This window comes from Mobula hypostoma, chromosome 9 (assembly GCF_963921235.1).
Source record: "Mobula hypostoma chromosome 9, sMobHyp1.1, whole genome shotgun sequence".
NCBI lineage: Eukaryota > Metazoa > Chordata > Chondrichthyes > Myliobatiformes > Myliobatidae > Mobula > Mobula hypostoma.
Window position 1 is genome coordinate 111,303,920 of NC_086105.1, and position 14,690 is coordinate 111,318,609.

At 41.2% G+C, this 14,690-nt stretch overlaps 1 protein-coding gene across 5 annotated transcripts in view; it reads left to right on the forward strand.

Annotated features, from left to right (window-relative positions):
- Nucleotides 1-14,690, forward strand: part of slc29a4a (solute carrier family 29 member 4a) — a 248,061-nt gene that overhangs the window by 128,929 nt on the left and 104,442 nt on the right. Inside the window, exon 3 of one of the 5 annotated variants that reach the window (XM_063058912.1) lies at nt 11,963-12,027. The exons of the other annotated variants lie outside the window; for them this stretch is intronic. The gene's annotated coding sequence lies outside the window, so the exon portion shown is untranslated. The remainder of the gene's footprint in view (nt 1-11,962; nt 12,028-14,690) is intronic. 5 annotated transcript variants of the gene reach the window in all.

Genomic DNA, 14,690 nt, shown 5'->3' on the forward strand with positions numbered 1-14,690 from the left:
TGACAGATGCGGTGATTACCACAGATGAAAACCTATCAGTGCACGATGTTCTGGGACATGGTTGGGTACTGATTGATGGTAAAATCATAGACTGGTCGCAAGGAGCTAATTGGATAATTGGTGGATTATCTAAGATGCAGGTTGAGCATCCAACATTTTAATAATCCTATTTTAATGTGAGATTCTCATTGGTGCACTGAAGGGTTGAATGACAAGGGTTTGGAGAATCCTTGTACAAGCATAGGTAACAGCATATATTAGTTGGGCTGAATAGTCTTTTTTACCATTTTATATGTTTGCTACATTATTTGGTATAATGTCTTTACATATCTCATTCCTGTTTGTATATATTATAAGATTGATATCATATTTCAGTTAAATTTATAATTGAATATATGCTTCACTGTACATGTGAACCTGAACGCACGGGCTTTTTAGAAATGATTGTCCTCCTGTGGTAATGGGCTACACAAATTAGGAGATTAAGTTTTGTTCTCTGCTGTGTGCCAGGTTTGTTGCACTGCCTCTGATATTTGGTCAGTCGCTGCTGGGTGCAGTTTGGAAGCACTGAGCTTCCTGAGTGTTGCTTGATCTGTGCTCATCCAGGCAACTGGGAAGTACTGTACTCATCAAGCTGCCTCGGAAATAACGGAAAGGATTTAAGATGTCAGAGTGATGAGTTACCTACTGAAGGATATCTAGCCTTTGATCTACAATATTTAATCGGCTTCTGGTCAATGGTCACTCCCGGGACACAATGATGGGGATGTTGTTATGGTTTGTAACTCCAAAACATAACATTGATTGAAAGGAAAACACAGAGGGTCCGGAATGCAAGTCTAATTTCATTTTTATTTTAAGCGAGGCACGCGCATATGATGTGATGTTTATAATTCACTTATTTTACATATAACACATAATGAATTATTTAAATGAACAAGAATGCTTAATCAAACAACATATTTACAATATTACTCAAATACTGTTGAAATATTAAAAACACAACACACTTCCCTGCTCCAACTCAATATAGAATGCGTCTCAACTTACTACATTATATATACAGTATGCTACATGATATACTATATAGACATCCACAGCATGGTTATTCTTAAATTGTCCCATTCAGGCCTAAAGATTTAATCGCTGGGGAGGATGTCTTACTCTTGGTGGATAACGCCGTTCCTGCAGAGTGATATCACTCTGCTTGGCAGGTGAGACTTGAGGCTGTGAAACACTCTCAGGTCTTGGGGCCTCATATGTTAGTTCTAGGAGTTGACTCTGGTACCGCAGAAAGTGGTTCTGACAGCTCTGGACACACTTCTTTTGGATGTGTGGATTATAATGTGTGAGCACAGTGTCTGATGCCATCATTTCTTTCGACTTTTGGAAAGCCACCTCACACTGCTTTGGCCATTGCCATTTCTTCCCAATCTGTAGTAATGAGTTCAAGAGGTGGAGCACAGTAGCCAGGTTTGGCAGGGACCATTTATAGTAATTGATAAATATTAAATACGCAACACTCTCAGACTCGTAGTTATGAAACAATTTGAGGTCCTGAGGGCTCCTCGGTGGTACAGTAGTTGTAGATGTTGACTCAGGGACTGCAAGAAGAGGTTTTAATAGCTCTGCCCACCTTTCTTCTCTAATAATTCGCTCTGCTGTCCTCAACTGGTTGATATGTTGTCTTCAGATGACTTCAGATGCAATCTCCACCGTGTAGGGGAGTGATCCAGTACTGTCCTTAATCTTTCTGGGTACCTACTTTTAATCAGCTTTGTAGTCTCTCACCAGACTGCTTGTCTAGGAGTGAAACACCGAACCTCCTTGTCTGAGGAGCCCTCATTTTGTCTCAGCTGTTTGCCCTGCATACTCTTTCTGAGATTGGGTTTGAGGAGATCCAAGCGTGAACAGAAGGGATGATCCAGGAAGAGCACAGCAGGTGAGTTGTTGGTTGTGGAGGGTGTTGCATTGTGATATGCAAGGAAGAAATTGGTGAGCTTCTGATTCAGTGTCAATGTGGTGTGTTCTGCTGACATTGCTCACAGTGCATTTTTTAGACTCTGGGCAAATCTTTCCACCAAGCCATTTGTAGCTGGGTGGTACAGTGCAGATGTAATATGTCCTATTCCATTCATTTCCAGGAATGACAAAAACTGGTCCACAACGAACTATGGTCCACTGCCATTGACTAAATGTTCTGGAACACTCGCCCTTGAGTAGAAGCTTCTCAACACATCAGCAGTGTGCGAGGCTGTATTGGAGGCTATTGGGAACACTTCTGGCCACTTTGTAGCTGCACCCACTACTACCAAGAAATTTGTGCCCATGAAAGGTCCGGCAAAATCCACAGGGATCCTCTGCCAGGGCATTGCAAGCCATTCCCAGGGATGGAGAGGCACTGCTCTTGGCACCTTCTTTATGTGTTGGCATCCCGCACAGTGCATGGCGAGCTGCTCGAACTGCTGATCTACCCCAGGCCACCAGACAAAGCTTCAAGCAAGAGCTTTCATTTTGACCAAGCCTTCATGACTGGCATTTAGCTCCTCCAAGACTTTAGCTCTCAGCTTGGATGGTACAACAACTCTCTATCCCCACATAATGCAGCCCCCATCAAGGGCAAGTTCATCCCAGCACTGATAAATACGGTGGGGGGGGGGGGGAACTGGAGTTTCTTCTGTGCATTCCAACCATCTTGGGTGGCCATGTAGACCTGGGACAGTGTGGGGTCTTTTCTGATTTCTGGATTATCTCTGCCTTAATAGGGAGACTTTCAATTTGCATTACAGAGAATACATCAAGAGCAGTAACCTTTTTTGTAAATTTTTCAGGTATTTCCTTTTCCAAGGATAAATAGGGCATTTCCATGATTAGTTGTCCTCTTGCATTTGATCTTGTAATTGTGTCCTCCAAGGTACAGAGCCCATCTCCACATTTATGCTGCTGCTGTTAGTGGAACAAACTTCTATGAAGTGAAAATAGACACTAGTGGTTGATGATCAGTAATGAGGGTAAACCCTCTCCCATACAAGTAATAGTTGAAATGTTTTACACCCCAAACCGGACTCAAGGCCCCTCTGTCAATCTGTGTGTTTCTCTTCTCTGCAGTGGTAAGGGAAAATGATGTAAAGGCCATGGGGTGTTCACTTCCATCACTCATAATATGTGACACGACTGCCCCTATACCATAAGGTGATGTGTCACGGGTGAGCTTCACTGAACGATATGGATCGCAGTGTGTGAGTACAGTGTCTAACATCACCACTTACTTTACCCCTTTGAAAGCTGCCTCACATTGCTCTGTCCATTGCCATTTCTTCCTAATCTGTAGTAATAGGTTCAAGTAGCAAGGTTGACAGGAACCTATTACGATAATTGACAAATCCTAAAAAGGACCTCAACTGTGACACATCTTTTGGCCTTGAAGCGTCCAACACTGCTTAAACGGCGGTAGGAGACATCGTGCTCTGAGCCCAGAATCTCCTAATCTTTTTGACACTGCCTTGAGATTCTGGAGATGTCCCTTGTCATCCTTTCTGGTAACAGTAATGTCAACCTGGCAACATTGATGCCCGGACAGCTTTGCAGTACCTGGTCCATAGCTTTCTGCTGGGACGCAGGTGCAGATGCTACTCCAAATATAAGCTTTGTGAGTGTTTATGGTGAGAAGCACTTTGGACTCTTCTTCCATCTCCATCTGTAGGTAAATCCACTCTGCTGAAGCATTTTCCTCCTGAAAGGTTTGGAAAAATATCCTCTATCCTGGGCAGAAGGTATTGATCTACTTTCGATACTGGGTTGATGGTTACCTTAAAATTGCCACAGATCAATTCTTCTTGACTGCTAGGACCACTGGCATTGACCATGGGCTCCACTCAACCTTGGAAAGAATTCCTTCAGCCTCCATGCGATCCACAGGACTCTGCAAAAGTCTAAGGCACATAGACATAGCTGGGACGCCTAAATCCTTTGCGCATTACTATATTTGTCAATGTGGAGTGGAGAATGAGTTTGTAAATCTGGCGGGAGAAAATAATGTTGGGAGGGTAGAGTGCCATAAGAGAAGTGCGGAACAGGTGGCAGAGAAGGACTGTCAGGGGCAGGGGGTGGCGCGGGTGTAACGCGCTCAGCCCTGAGACACCAGGCAAGTGTTTAATTCCAAACATTTGGTTTATTGATCATTACAGAATGTCTTTCTGGTGCTTCCTGCTCCCTCCTCTCTCCCTTCCCTTTTTCCCAACCATGATTTCCCTCTCCCTGCACTCTTCCTGCTCCCAGTCCACAATAGAGACCCATATCAATATCAGGTTTATCATCACTCACATATGTCATGAAATTAGTTGGTTTTTACAGTAGCAGTACTGTATAGTGCAATATATAAAATTACTACCCTAGCTTTATATATGTGCCTAAGACTTTTGCGCAGTACTGTAGTACACCAGCTGCTTTATCACGGATGGTACAAAGAACTAGACAGTCTTTGTAAAACTTGGGTGTGGCATTTTCACTTAACATCATTTTATCCTTGATATGTTAGAGTTTCCCTTGAACACTGCTGTGGCTTTATTTAGTACCTTTCTTAATTTGCTTTAAATTGACTCTATTCCAAGAGATGTGGCTTGCAAATGGTGGCTGGATCTCCACTCAAATTGTAGTTGTTCCAGCCAACTAATGCTGATCCTCAAGAGTTATCTTTTCTCCAGTGTAAGTTCTTAGTTGGATATAGGCAGGCTTCAGTTTAGTAAATTTGAAATGCTGTTTAAACTCATTTTGCGGAATGACTGAAACAGCCGAACCAGTGTAGAAATTCTGTTTTAATTTATTTGCTGTTCACTTCTATTGTAAGCCATATTTCCTGTTGATTGTTAGTTTTCACATTATAAGTTTCATGGCTACTCAGTCAGTCCTGTGTCATTCTCATCATTATTAGATTTTTCATGAACAGCATGCAGATTTGTGCTCTTTTTGAAACTGCAACATGAGTTTTTTTCTTTTTCTCTTCCCTGTACAGTCTATTTAATTTTGTCCACCTGACGTGCTCTTTGTATGTGTCCTACTTTGTTGCATTTTCAGCAAATTTCACTTTCAATCCTGCATTGGTCTGGTATGTAAACTCCTACCACAACAATAATACAATTTGTTTGGCCAGGCAGGTTTCTATTTAGACATTGCAATTCTGTTCACACTTACATTCATTCCTGACTGCAATTCAATTGCACCTCTGTCTGCTGTTTCCATTGATACAGCAATTTCAACTGTTCTTTTAAACGTAAGTTGTGCTTCAGTTAGGAGCTGGTTTTGTAAGATCTTGTAAGATTCCACAAACTAAACAATCTCTCAGTGCATCATTAAGCCCATCACTGAACTGACAATGCTCAGACAATCTCTTCAGTTCAGCCATGTACGCTGAAATGGACTCCCTTTCCTTTTGATTCTGCTTATGAACCCTAAAACATTCAGCAGTCAACAATGGCTTCAGTTCTGAATGTTCCTGCATTATTTTCAGGATATCAACAAAGCTCCTTTTGACTGGTTTGGATGAAGCAGTTAAAATTTTAAGGAAACTGTATGCCTGTAAATTCAATTTGTACTCACCTCACATTGGCTATTTCGTTTGCTTCAGAATACTGCTCAATTTGCTCAGTATGCAATGCCCAGTAATCTCTTGTGCAATCAAACTCTTCAATTTTTTTGATGTAACTAGCCATTTCTCCTTTTTGTAATTTTTGATTATTATCACCCGGTACTCACTGTTTATGAATCCATGAATTTGTCCGCTTTCTTGACTGTGTGTATCCTTTCAAAAGAAACATGAGCTGCATTGTATTTTTTTGGTTGACTGTTTCTCACTGCATTTTTTTAAACTCAAACATCTCACTGCTCTTCAACAGGTAAGTAGCCGACTTGGGTTTGATTAAAATTTCCTCGTCTCTACTGTTATATTCTGACGTGTGCAGGACCAGTACATTTGAGCTGCAAATTTCAATGAATGGTTTTCCCAATTTACTCGTGGAGAACCCACATTGGCATTGCCAGTATATGCTATGCATAGCGTGATAATCATACCCGTGCCCAAGAAGAAGAGCAGAATGAGTTGCCTCATTGACCATTGTCCAGTGGCTCTCATATTTACTCTGATGAAATGCTTTGAGAGGTTGGTCAACTCCTGCCTAAACAAGGACCTGGACGCATGGCAATTTTCCTATTGCCTATTGCCACATTGGGTTTACAGCAGATGCAATCTCACTGGCTCTCCACTCGGCCTTTGACAATACCAAAACTTCTGTCACACTGCTGTTTATTGACTACAGCTCAACGTTCAACACAATCACACCCTCAATTCTAATCAACAACTCCAAAACCTGGGCCTCTGTACCTCCCTCTGCAACTGGATCCTTGACTTCCTCATTAGGAGACCACAGGCAGTGCAGATCAGAAGTAACATCTCTTCCTGACTGACAATCAGTACTGGCGTACCTCAAGTATGCATGCTTGGCCCACTGCTCTACTCTCTCTACACCAATGACTGTGTGGCTAGGAACAGCTCAAACTTGCCTTTGGCAGAATTTTAGATGGTGATGAGGAGGCATACAGAGGTGATATAGATCAGCTAGTTGAGTGGTGTTGTAGCAACAACCTTACACCAATCTCTGTAAGACCATTGTGGACTTCAGAATGGGTAGGACAAGAAAGCATACACCAATCCTTATTGAGGGATCAGAAGTGGAAAGGGTGAGCAGTTTCAAGTTTCAAGATGTGAGGCAATGTCTCTGAGGATCTATCCTGGGCCAACATATTGAGGCAATTACAAAGAAGGCATGACAGTGGCTACATTTCATTAGGAGTTCGAGGAGGTTTGGTAGGTCACTAAAGGCATTTGCAAATTTCTATAGATGTTCCATAGAATAGTACAGCACAGTACAGGCCCTTCAGCCCACATTGTTGTGCCGACCCTCAAACCCTGCCTCCCAATCCCTCGACTTATGAAAGCTAACACCCCATAAGCTTTCTTAACTACCCTATCTACCTGTGAGGCAACTTTCAGGGATCTGTGGACATGTACCCCAGATCCCTCTGCTCCGTTACACTACCAAGTATCCTGCCATTTACTTGGAGTTTGTCCTTCATGAAGAGCATTCTAACTGGTTGCGTCTGGTATGGAGGGGCCACTGCACAGGATCAGAATAAGGTGCAGAAAATTGTAAACACAGTCATCTCCATCATGGGCACTAGTCTCCCCAGCAATCAGGACACCTTCAAAAGGCGATGTCTCAAAAAGGCACATCCATCATTAAGGACCCCCGCCCCACCCCCAATCACACAGGACATACCCTCCTCACATTGCTCCCAGCAGGAAGGAGGTACAGGAGCCTGAAGACACACACTCAACATTTCAGGAACAGCTTCTTCCCTTCTGCCATCAGATTTCTGAATGGACAATGAACCTATAAACGGTGGTACTTTTTTCCTTTGTTTTATTTAATGAGTCATAGAGCCATATTGCACAGAAACACTCCCTTGGACCATCATTTCCATGCCAGTCATTAGGTGCTAATCCCATTTAGCAATGCTTTGCCCCTAGCCTTGGTAGCTCAAGATGCTTTTAAAGTGTTGTGATCATAGTTGCTTCCATCACCTTCTCAAACAGTGCGTTTTCCAGATTTCAGTCACCACCTGGGTAAAAATAAAATCTTTGGCAGATCCCCTCTGAACCTCTTATTTTTCATTTTAGACATTTCTGCCATGGGGATTTGCCATATTTGTCCCAATTATGCCTCTTATACTTCTGTATATCTCTTAAGTTTATTTTGCTCCATGGAAAATAAACACAATCTATCCAGTTTTTCCTCATAAATGAAACATTCCACCCCTGGTAACATCCGGGTGAGTTTCCTCAACCTCATTCTTTCTAAATAGTGGTAACACTAGATTCCTACTGTAGCCTAACCTATGTTTTATACAATGGTGCCATGACCTCCCTGCTCTTAACATCCTGGCTAACGAGGCAAGGTCACTATATATATATCCATTTTATTCTTACTCTGGGCCTGGCTAAATATGCTGTCAAGGGTTTGTGAAAAGAATGTTTTGCACAGAAGTTATTCAGATATCATCAACAGAATTGCAGGCTACTGTAGAAGATCCTCTGATAGGTAGTCATGTAAAAATAATCTATTTATATTTGCAGATGTTTAGAGTTTTATGGGCCATTGTTTATCTTCACGCCTAATTCCTTGCTCCACCTCAAGACCCGTATGTAAATTGATCTTCATGTTATGTTTTATAACTTCAAAACATTAAACTAATTCAAAGAAAGGCACGGGAGTCCAAACTGCGGGTCCAAAATGTGGACCAAACATGGTAGTGTGTTGACATATGCAATTCATGTATTTATACATTTAACCTGTAATGGATTATTTAGATGAACAAGAAAGCTTAATCAAACAATATATTTACAAGATTACTCAATATTTACAATATTACTGAAATATTAAATACACAACAAAATCCCTTTACTTCGCTTTACCTCACTCTGTCACCCATCTCTTCTTTTTCTCCCTGCCTCCACATATCTCTGTTCCCTCAATCCTCTTTTTTCCCATTGGTGAGGTTTCTACCTGTCCTCTCAGGCGGATATAAAAATATATCTTGATACTACTTAGAAGTAGAGAAATTCTCCATTCCTATTGTCCTGTCCAGTTTTTATCACGTAACAAGCACTACTGAAATACATTTGAAATGGTATTTTATTACCTTGTTTGTGAGAACTTTCAGTTTACAAAATGCCTGGAGTTTTTTCTATATTGTAACATATAGACATCAGGGGCTTGTCGATTTTTCTATGCACACTCTCTGTTGTTCCCTGGAGGCAAAGTATTTCAAACTTCCACACAAAATTTGCTGCTACAGGTTGACTACCTGAGCTACAGATGAACTTGAGCAGAGACACATAATAAGATTAATCTATCACATGGCTGTCAGACCATTGCTCAAGCAGTTAATGAAATCGCATCACTGGCAGCCTGCTTTAAATGTTAAATTCTGGAGCGAAGGAATCTACAAAAATGTTAGTGCCATTTTAAATCCAATTACCAACTCGTCTATTAAAGCCTATTGACTTTACCTGTGAATACAGTTTCACTGGTACATTTTACTTTATCTTCATTATCTTCATCCAGCCAAATAATCTGATCCTCCTTTTTTCACATCTTTTATTGCTGGTTCTTCAATTTCCAAATAGCAGATCAAGTCAGCCACTTTCTCACTAACTAATTGGAGACTGGCGTGTGGAGAAATTTAGAAAAGATTATTTTATTATTCTCGGATTTTATATTAGAAAAATAGGATTTGGACACATGGGAACAATTTGAAAATATGCATATGTAACAAATCTTGGACGTGTTGTGAACTGTAAGCACAGCAAGAAACTTCTAGAGGATATAGGGTTGTTTTTCAAATAGTAAATTCAGTTTAATTTTCAAATAGTAAATTTAATTACTCTCTTATCGTGATATATTTTGATGAGAGGGAAAATCAATAATATGATGGAAATTAGAAAATAAAAATGAAATAGAAATAGCTAAGTTCTAATTAGATTCTAAAGCTGCTGTGTTGAAGGAGGTAAAGAAGTAGGGAAACTGTGTGTATCTGCATACAAATCCTTTTGGATAGCAGAACTTTAGGGAGGATGTTAAGGTCTTGAAAAGAGGGAACAACAATTATGAAGGGCATCAGCAACGTAGATGTCCTTTGTAAATCTGGAATATCTGTGGCTTGAGCACTTGAACAGAACAGGCTGTAAATTAACTTACAGATTAGTAGAAATGTTGAAAATCAGTTTTTAAAATTTTGTTTATTTAGAATGGGCCCTTCCAGCCCTTAAAGCTGCGCTGTCCAGAAGCCCCTGATTTAACCCTAGTCTAATCATGGGACAATTTACAATGACCAATTAACTTACCCAGTAGGTCTTTGGACTGTGGGAGGAACCTGGAGCAACCAGGAGAAAACTCATGCACTCCACAGGGAGGACACACAAACTCCTTACAGAGGATGCTGGTTATTAAACTTTGAACTCTGATGCTCCAAGCTGTAATAACGTCACAATAACCACTACACTACTGATGGTGCTCATTTTTTTTTTGAGGTTCTGCTGGTAAGGAGAGTACGTATTATGCTCGAGAGGTGTGAGGATAAACTACCTTCTTTTTTTTTTAATTTTTTAAGATTTTTTTTTTGCACAGCCTAACAAAACTTACAATTTCCAGATACACTTACATTTACATTTCTTCCCCTCTCAGATATCAGGTATCAGAACACTTCCATCAAAATATAGACGTCACCTCAACATCCTATGCAAAAGCCCTTATTAGTACAGCAGACAAGTTTACATCTATATACTGCAGAAAAGGTTGCCATGTTTTTTGAAAACTATCTGTTTTTGAGTGTACCATACATGTCAAAAAGTCGAAAGGAATGTATTCCATGATTAATTTATGCCAACCAAAAAGTCCAGGGGCCTTATTGGATATCCAACAAAGTAAAATGTTCTTCCTCGCACAAAAAGTCAGGATGTTAAAAAGTTTTTTCTGATGTGCATTAATAATACGACTGCTGGGTAAGCCTAAGAGGAAAGACACTGGGTCCAGTTCAAGCTCCATCTTCAGAATCTTTTCCATTTCACCCAAAATCTCACTCCAGTATGCCTGAAGCTTGGGACAAGACCAAAAACAGTGGGTGAAAGTTCCAGTATTTACTTCACATTTAGAACACATTGGAGAAACCCCCGTCTTAAATTTCGAGAGACGATCTGGAGTCAGGTGGGCTCTGTGCAGAATTTTGAGCTGCAATGCTTTAGTTCTATTACAAACTGAAATCTTCTTTGCATTATCACAGATGTCTTCCCATATTTCTGCTGTAATTTCTACTCCCAACTCTTCCTCCCAGACCTCTCCCAGCTGCCCAGCCTCTCCACAAGAACATTCCCTCAGGATGTTGTAGAAAGTACTAATGGAGACTTCACCCTTAGAATGAAACACCCTCTTTTCTGTGTCTGAACTATAGAAATCAGTTAACAATGATGTTTTTTTCTGTATATAATCTCTTATCTGAAAGAAACGAAAAAGATCCTTGTTGGGTATGTTAAATTTCTGTACAATTTGACTAAAAGACATCATCGTTCCTTCATCAAACAAATCTACTACCTTCCTTAACTTTTGGTGAAAGTGCTCCCATATTGCTCGTGAGCAGTGAGTTCCAAGATTTAGACATACAGTGAAATGCACCATCTGCATTTACAACCAGCACAGCCTCAGGATGTGCTGGGGGTTGCCCACAAGACTAGCCACTCATTTCAATGCCAACATAGCCAGCCCACAGTATACAACAGAACAACAGAGAACACAATAAAATCGAACACAACAAACAACAAAACAACAACACCAAAAACAAGTCCCTTTCTTCCCTCCCACCCACCCATTCACACAACACAGACAGGTCTTCAGCCCCAGGAGAGGGCTCCAGTGCACTCACAGACAATAGGCCTCTGACTTCCCTGTGGCCTCTCATAGGCATACTGAACTGGCTGGCTCGTGTACCTAGGGGATCACCGGTCCTTCTGCCTGCATGGACACCAATCCAGAGGCCTGGATTCTGGCCTGACCTCTAACATCTCCCTATCCCTGTCCCTAAGACTTAATCTGTCCTCTACTTTCCCAACATTCCTGTTCTAAACCCTAATCAGACCCCTAACTCCCCTCTCTGTCCCCAAAGTCATCCCTACAAACTTAAAAAAACCAAGTCTGAGCCGTGACCTCGATGCAGACTAGAACTCATATTGGCTTGGAGATGAACCTGAAGTGTTGGTCCCAGTGCCCTTTTGCTTCTTGATGGTAGAATTGGTGGGTTGGGATGTGCTTTTGGATTAGTCTTGGTAAATTACTGCTATGTTCCTTGGGTCTCACAGCAGGGTATGACAGCAGTGTCCTGCGACTGAGCTTCGTGAGTGTTGTGAAGTCGCTGCTCATCCAGGTAAGTGGAGGGAGAATGCCATTTCACTCCTAACTTGTGCCTTGTAAGAGCATTGAATGGCTTTGTGGTGCCCGAGTGTGAATCACTCACTTCTGATACACAGCCTACTCTTGTAGCCATAGTATTGAAAATGACATTGAATGTCAAAGGAAACACTTTCTGTTGGAGATGGCTGTTGGATAGGACTTTTGTGACACAATGTTACTTGCCACTTGTCAGACCATGTTCATGTCCAGGTCTTGCAGAATGCATTCATGGAATGCTTCATGTGTTGAGGAGTTGCAAATGGAATTTAAAGGAGAGGCAGTGGATGTTGTTTACTTGGATTTTCAGAAGGCCTTTGACAAGGTGATGCACACGAGGTTGCTTAAAGAGCCCATGGTATTATAGAAAGATACCAGCATGGATAGAAGATTGGCTGACTGGCAAAAGGCAAAGAACGGGAATAAAAGAGGCATCCTCTGGTTGGCTGCCAGTGACCACTGGTGCCGGGACCGTTTCTGTTACCAGGTTCAGATATGGCCCAAGTGCGGAGTGAGAGACACTGAAGCAGGTCGATACTTCACAGACTTTAATACGAACAGTGTTAAAAGAAAAATAAAACAATAGATGCTAGGTCAAATAAGGCCGTTAACTAAAACTCTCTTTCTTTTTAAATCTTTTTATTGAATTAGTACACAAAAGGTAAACCATATAGGCACTGATACATAGTTGCAATATAACTTTACAAGAGATATTAATACACAAAAAAAGTTAGTACAAACAGTGCAGTTTAGATATAAAATAACAAGGTAATATAATAGTATACTAATTTTCAAACATGTCAATAAGGAAAAGGAAATCTGACGAATCTCATAGAATTTTTTGAGGATGTAACTAGTAGAGTGGATAGGGGAGAACCAGTGGATGTGGTATATTTGGATTTTCAAAAGGCTTTTGACAAGGTCCCACACAGGAGATTAGTGTGCAAACTTAAAGCACACGGTATTGGGGGTAAGGTATTGGTGTGGGTGGAGAATTGGTTAGCAGACAGGAAGCAAAGAGTGGGAATAAACGGGACCTTTTCAGAATGGCAGGCGGTGACTAGTGGGGTACCGCAAGGCTCAGTGCTGGGACCCCAGTTGTTTACAATATATATTAATGACTTGGATGAGGGAATTAAATGCAGCATCTCCAAGTTTGCGGATGACACGAAGCTGGGTGGCAGTGTTAGCAGTGAGGAGGATGCTAAGAGGATGCAGGGTGACTTGGATAGGTTGGGTGAGTGGGCAAACTCATGGCAGATGCAATTTAATGTGGATAAATGTGAAGTTATCCACTTTGGTGGCAAAAATAGAAAAACAGATTATTATCTGAATGGTGGCCGATTAGGAAAAGGGGAGGTGCAACGAGACCTGGGTGTCATTATACACCAGTCATTGAAAGTGGGCATGCAGGTACAGCAGGCGGTGAAAAAGGCGAACGGTATGCTGGCATTTATAGCGAGAGGATTCGAGTACAGGAGCAGGGAGGTACTACTGCAGTTGTACAAGGCCTTGGTGAGACCACACCTGGAGTATTGTGTGCAGTTTTGGTCCCCTAATCTGAGGAAAGACATCTTTGCCATAGAGGGAGTACAAAGAAGGTTCACCAGATTGATTCCTGGGATGGCAGGTCTTTCATATGAAGAAAGACTTGATGAACTGGGCTTGTACTCGTTGGAATTTAGAAGATTGAGAGGGGATCTGATTGAAACGTATAAGATCCTAAAGGGATTGGACAGGCTAGATGCGGGAAGATTGTTCCCGATGTTGGGGAGGTCCAGAACGAGGGGTCACAGTTTGAGGATAGAGGGGAAGCCTTTTAGGACCGAGATTAGGAAAAACTTCTTCACACAGAGAGTGGTGAATCTGTGGAATTCTCTGCCACAGCAAACTGTTGAGGCCAGTTCATTGGCTATGTTTAAGAGGGAGTTAGATATGGCCCTTGTGGCTACAGGGGTCAGGGGGTATGGAGGGAAGGCTGGGTTCTGAGTTGGATGATCAGCCATGATCATAATAAATGGCGGTGCAGGCACGAAGGGCTGAATGGCCTACTCCTGCACCTATTTTCTATGTTTCTATGTTTCTATGAAATAAAAAACCCAAAAAAAACCCACCGTGCAACTAATCTAAAAAGCAAAGCAAAGCAATGGGCTAACTGGGTAAGAAGTAGAGTTAAACAACTTAAAACAATCACGTCCTCAAACCCAACCTCCATTAAAAACAGTTAAAAAACAAGAAGGGAATGTAGATATGGCCAGAGAAAGAAAAAAAGTTACATTAAATGAAAATGTTGAATAAAAGATCTCCAAGTCTGTTCAAATTTAACTGAAGAATCATAAAGATTACTTCTAATTTTCTCCAAATTTAAACAAAGTATTGTCTGGGAAAACCAAAAGAATGTAGTTGGGGCATTAATCTCCTTCCAACGTTGTAAAATACATCTTTTCGCCATTAAAGTAAGAAATGCAATCAATCTACAGGCTGAAGGGGAAAGATTACTGGAAATTTTAGGTAATCCAAAGATAGCAGTAATAGGATGGGGAGAAATATCTATATTCAATACCTTTGAAATAATATTAAAAATATCCTTCCAAAAATTTTCCAAAGTAGGACAGGCCCAAAACATATGAGTTAAGGAAG